The following is a 6000-nucleotide window of genomic DNA, read 5'->3' as shown; positions in this document are numbered from 1 at the left end:
ATTAAGGTTAGCATGTGGATTTTTCCTCTGGTTCCTGATAGTGTTTTTCTTGTTGACTTGCTGAAACTGCCTTTGTGTGTTTTTCTTAGGCTCATTAGTAGCATTGTTCTAGTGTTTTGCTTTTTGCAAGATAGGAAAATCTTTAATCAAGTGCCCTGTTGAAAGCGATGAAAACATGAGAGCTATGCAAGTTCTTGTAGAGGATCTTTTCTTCATGCAACGAGTTGCTTTTACAATCCTTAATTGGAACTTTGAGTTTAGGAGCTTTATTGAGGTCTATCAATTGAGGGTCCCATTTAGGGTTCCCCCCCGCTAGCCTTCTGTCCTAACACCTTCCCTATAATTCCACCTACATTTTGTAGCCAAGGATAATATTCCACAGGTAGATCTGGGAAATCAGCCCAAATAGGAGCCTTAGTGGGTTTCCCCCTTTTGGATTGAAGGCTTTATACCACTTAAAGAAGAAGAATGCATTATTTTTCATAAGCCATTGACCCTTAATGATTACCTAGAGAGCACTATCATCATCTTTGAAAAAAAAGGAAGTAATTGCTAGGAAGGTATGGATGTGTTGAGGAAAAAGGTTTTTGTCCTCCCAATTAATGGCTACCAAATTTTTTAAAGCCTCTAGAGAGGGTCTAGGACCACGGCATAGCCCAATCACTACCCTGTCCATTAGCTGACTGTGCCACACTTCCATGTCCTGTTTTCTATTGGTTACCTCCTCAGTAATATTAGGAACACTTTTGGTCTCCATTATGGGATTTAGAACAGGCATCTTCTTGATAATGGTAAGGTAAGTTAGAGTTAGTAGGATTATCCTCTGAATGAGAGGAAGAAGCAGACTAGGATCTATGCACGTGCTGTCCTACATTAGACTCTTGAAGTTTTTGAGTAGTATCTTCATGTAAATTCCAATATTAAGCTAAAACATATGAGGCATAAATCCCATACCTAGAGCATCATGTTGAGCATGCCTAAACAAAGGATTGAAGAATCTATCTTGAGATCCTTTAATAGCATTTGCGTATGACATTGGAGGCAAGGGGGCATGGCTCATTGTTGGAGGGTTATGCTGAATGTGATGTAGACGTTGCATATTATTCACCATGTAGGGGTTGTAGCCATCAGACACGTGAGCGCTATGTTGCAGTGCCTCGCTTATGTGTAGCAATTGTGTAGGATCGATGATGCACTTGGGGGAGGAGCGGCCAAGGTTGCCAACAGCGCAAAGCGTACTAGCGAGGCCAAGTCGGAAAACCCCATGGAAGCAACTGAACCACCCTAAACTTGAACAATGATTCCATTCAATAGTGCATGGTGAAGGGACATTGAGGCTTCCCCCAAAAGGGGAAAGTATAAAGGCCATCAGCAGCAAGGAAGAGAGAGTAAAAGAGCGAAACTAATGAGTTGTAGAAGATCGAGCTGATGATACCTCTGCGCATATATATGGCTTCCTTGAGCTCAACACTAGAGTTTATGTTGTGTTTAATTGGTTTGCTAGTTGTATTGTTTCATATTTCCTTGCTCCATTTGTTTTTTACCTTTTTTATTAGATTTTGTTTTGTTTCAGTTTCATTCAATTACATATCATTGTTTAATTTCTATTTCATTATTATTGAATTTCATTTTAATTCAATTACAATTCCATTTTATCAACATTGCATTTCAATTTCATTTTAAAATAACAAAATAAAATAATAAAAAATTCATAAAAAAGGAAAAAAAAACACAAAGAAATAAAGACAGAGACACAAAGCATACAAAAAAAATTAAAAAAAGCAAAAAAGGCATAGAGAAAATCCCAAAAAAACACAAAAAAGTACATGCACGTACATGCATCTGCGACATCTCTCTCTCTCTCTCTCTCTCTCAAAATTCTTCCCTCTCTCTCTCTCTCTCTCGGATAAGACTTGCCAAGCCACCAACTCACACTTGCACACACATACACACCCCACACCAACATACACACACACACACAAATTTACTCTCTGTCTCTGTCTCTCTCTCTCTCTTTCTCTTGCGCGCCGAAAGTCCACCATGTCCTCCCTTTTCTCCTGCCTTTTCTTGTTTATCATTACGCATTATCAAATGTTATACCCATTTTTTAGGCTTTTAAACGCATTCTCCTCTGATGCTCCGTAATAAAAATAGCGTTGCTTTGTAAAAGTAATAGCGCTTGCGTAAAAAAGCCTTTGCTAGCGCGAGGACGAGAGCAAGAAGGAGCAAGCACCAGAGCCTTTCCTCGCGAGGAGATTTCTGTAGAGGAGGAGCGCAAGGTTTTATGTGAGAGAGAGAGAGAGAGAGAGAGAGAGAGAGAGAGAATTCAGTTAAGAACAACATGGGTAAAAGAAGGCTTTGCCAATGAGGATTGCAGAGACGAGAGCAAGCAGGGAGCAAGGACAAAAGCAAGGTATATTGCTCTTCACTATAATTTTGTGTGTGTGAAAGGTTTGCAGAGTTCCTCAGAGGAGTTACCCCTTAAAAGTGAGAGTTTGAAAACTTTGCATTTCTTTGACATGGTTTACATATATGATGTGTGGTTTTTGCAGCATGGTTATGTGCTCCTTCTCTCAATTAGCTAATAAGTCCCTTTAGGGTTTCTAAATATTGTGAAAGAGAGCAGCAATCCCTTCACCGTGTGAAGAATTGAGGTTTATATGGCAGGAGCAAATCTTCGATAATTTCACAAGCTTTTGCGATATATGATTTCACGCTTTCTTTCTCCTTGGGCTTACTCACCACATGGATCGCGATCCATGTTCTTGCACCAATTGTCTTGAAACTTTCTTGATCAGCTTTCCCAGGCTTGGTTTACCCCTGAGTTGCTTCGAATAGCTGTAAGCTCACCACCCAAAAGCCTACAACTTACAACTGTATAACGGGTCTTCAACAATGTAGCAGCCCTGCATACTGTGGTGTAAATCTACATCCCCCAACACCACGATTTAATCAAAGCAATACATTATCCTGTACATCTATTAAGAGAAGGGAGTAAATGAGCAAACCCAAATTCCACAAATGGATGCCAAAAGTGGTACGAAGGGAATGTATAAAAACCTGGGAACCGACTATTCAGAAGGGGGTTCTCTGTCATGCAAGCGATATACCTGACTGCCTTTTCTGTGTAAGCCACCAACAAATCTAAACATTTTTCTAATGATCATCAAAGTGCTGTTGACACAGTAGCTTGCTTGCAATTATGTATTTTTTGTTAAGAAGCTGTGTGAGTGAGCAGGATAGGTCCACTCCACTCCAGAATAGGGTGGTATGGGACACTATGTCACAAGACGGGCACCACGTGCCAATAGAAAAGAACAGACTGAATAGACTTTTAGCACTTCAATAACAACTGAATTGAGAGAGAGAGACGACACGCGACACGAAGTAGCGGAATTCCATCCCAGAGAGTAGTGGCCCCAAACGTTGGCGCCCCTTTCGGTATTTCTTTATATTTGCATCAACAAAGTACAAGCCGGTACTCCAGACTCTACATCTTCTCCAGGAAGCGTGCCAGAGAATGAGCCCTAACCTCATATTTAAAGGCCCTTGGCCTGAAAAGCAGTTACAGTGAAAAGCTTCAAACTCAAAAGCAAGTGGTCCAAAAAGCACCAAAATCTACCAGCACGATTTGCTTGAAATCCGTACAATTGCCATGTTAGCACTGTCAGTGCGTTTTGCGGAAATCTGCCTTGTCAGCATTGTCAACGAGAAACGCGGAAATCCGTATAGTTCTACCACGTCAGCAATCAACGGAAAATCTGAGATGTGTGTTGGTGGTCCTGCTTTATTTTAATCCTTTATGTCTCTTGGGCCCATCGGACGGGGTCCCATAAGTTGGTAGGACTTCTTCTGTTGTTGCTTGTTCTTCTTAGGGTTTAGGCCCCTCGGCCGTGATGTGAAGGTTAGCTCTGCTCTTTAATGACTTGACACGTCAGCAATTTGTGATATCCCCCCTTCTTGAAAGAGAGTAATCGTCCGCGATTACAACATGTCTGCGAAACAACTCAAGTTAACTTAAAAAAATATACGAGGTTCATTCCGAGCGACAATCAGTTTGCTATTTTTTTTTGTTAAGGAGTTGGCTTTTCCTTTTGGCTCTTTTGATCAAGGAGTTGGCTTCTCCTTTCGCCCAGTTCGGAACTCTTGATATGCTGGCGTAGTAAAATTAGCCATCACACCCAGACCGCACCGATCTTCCACGGGTGTTGTAACAAACTGCTGACTTGTCAAAGCCTAAAGAATGGAGCCAACTTACATATGCCGGCCGAGGGGCCTAAATCCTAAGAAGAACAAGTAACAGAAGAAGTCCTCCCAACTTATGGGGGCCCTGTCCGATGGGGCCCCAAGTGACAGAAAGGATTAAAATAAAGCAGGACCCGCACACACGCAAAAATTGATGACGTGGCAGATTTTCGTAAATTCCGCTGGCATGATGACATGGCAGGCTGTACGGATTTTTGCGTTTTGCGTTGATCGATGACGTGGCAGCTGTACGGATTTCCTTGAATTACCCTGGTAGCTTTTTTGCTTTGCTTTTGGACGAGATGCTTTTGAGTTTGAAGGCTTTTCACTGTAATTGCTTTTTAGACCAAGGGCCTTTAAATATGAGGTTAGGGCTCATTCTCTGGCACGCTTCCTGGAGAAGGTGCAGAGTCTGGAGTACCGGCTTGTACTGTGTTGATGCAATATAAAGAAATACCGAAAGGGGCGCCAAGGTTTGGGGCCAATACTCTCTGGGGTGGAATTGCGCCACTCCGTGTCGCGTGTCGTCTCTCTCTTTTCAGTTTAGTTGTTAATGAAGTGCGAAAAGTCTGTTCTTTTCTATCGGCACGTGGTGCCCGTCTTTTGACAGTGGTATCAGAGCATCAGGCGTGTGCTTTTCTGAAAGCATACCGGTCCTACAAAAGAGCAGACAGAGCTATCGGAATTTTTTTTGAGGGATCTTCGGGCTCCAACCCAGATCTATTAGCCACTCCCACCCTTACTTCATCGCGCATCGGGCGCACTCCCGTCTTCACCGCACATGTCTTACAAGGCATAAGCCATTAAGATCACTTGCAAGAGAAGGATCCAAGATTTGTTTCGAGCTGCTGTTTTTCTCAGAGGCAGTACCATGTAGATGTCTATAGCTACCAAGCCGCACACTTCCAAGGACTTGGCAAGCTTTCAAGAAAAATTTTTGTCCGAAGTTATTGGTTTCTGACATTTTCCTTCGGAGTGCAACTTCTGGCGGCGTGGGGTATCCTGAAATGCTTGCCACGGAAACCCTAGCAGATTTTAACTTGAGATTTCTCGACATCTCCCAGTAGATGTCTCTTCACGATCAGATGACCTTGGAGGTCCAATGCGATTGCTATCTATGAACTACCATCGCCGCCAATGAAACACTGTTTGACCAAGAGCTGATGGACCATGCTGTGCTTGGCTATGACCATATGGAATGAACCTAACCCTAAATTTTTGGTGCAGGTTCCAGGACGGAAAGTCAGTCGACTTTTCGAACTCGGCTGATGTCGAGATTGATTTTTAAGTTTGAGTTTTGTTTGAACTTGTTTGGTGATCCTGTTTGCAATGTGTTTGAAATGGATGGTATCTGTTTTGAATCTGTCTTGGTGGCGATTTGAAATGTTTGACTCTAGTTTTAATACTGGTTTCATTGATTGGTGATTTTACTCCCGGGTGGAGAAGTGAGAAATACTATTTTGATATTGTTTGAACCTCGGAACGACGCAGGCCGATGCCTGGGGAGCGTTTCGTTGTATGTTTGAAAACCTCGGAACGACGCAGGCCGATGCCTAGGGAGCGTTCCGTTGTATGCTAGAAAACCTCGGAACGACGCAGGCAGATGCCTGGGGAGCGTTTGGTTGTATGCTTGAACCTCCAAGCGACTCAGACTGCGGTCTGGGGAGCGTTTGGTTGTACAGTCTTCTGAGCTCATGGCCTGGACCTTTTTAGGTTATTTGCGGGGGGAGTGACGAGGTAGTCGTTGAGTAGCTT

The 6000-nt window shown here is 42.9% G+C and overlaps 1 protein-coding gene across 1 annotated transcript in view; it reads left to right on the top strand.

Moving 5' to 3' along the window:
* Nucleotides 1-2011: 2011 nt before the first annotated feature.
* The window catches only part of LOC147433883 (uncharacterized), a 58952-nt gene continuing 54963 nt past the window's right edge, over nt 2012-6000 (top strand). Inside the window, exon 1 of the mRNA XM_086489550.1 lies at nt 2012-2413. The gene's annotated coding sequence lies outside the window, so the exon portion shown is untranslated. The remainder of the gene's footprint in view (nt 2414-6000) is intronic.

The sequence above is a fragment of the Adiantum capillus-veneris genome, chromosome 19 (assembly GCF_014529385.1).
Source record: "Adiantum capillus-veneris isolate H3 chromosome 19, ASM1452938v2, whole genome shotgun sequence".
Taxonomy (NCBI): Eukaryota; Viridiplantae; Streptophyta; class Polypodiopsida; order Polypodiales; family Pteridaceae; genus Adiantum; species Adiantum capillus-veneris.
The sequence above is the reverse complement of the archived record's forward strand: the minus strand, read 5'-3'. Positions and strand labels throughout refer to the sequence as shown.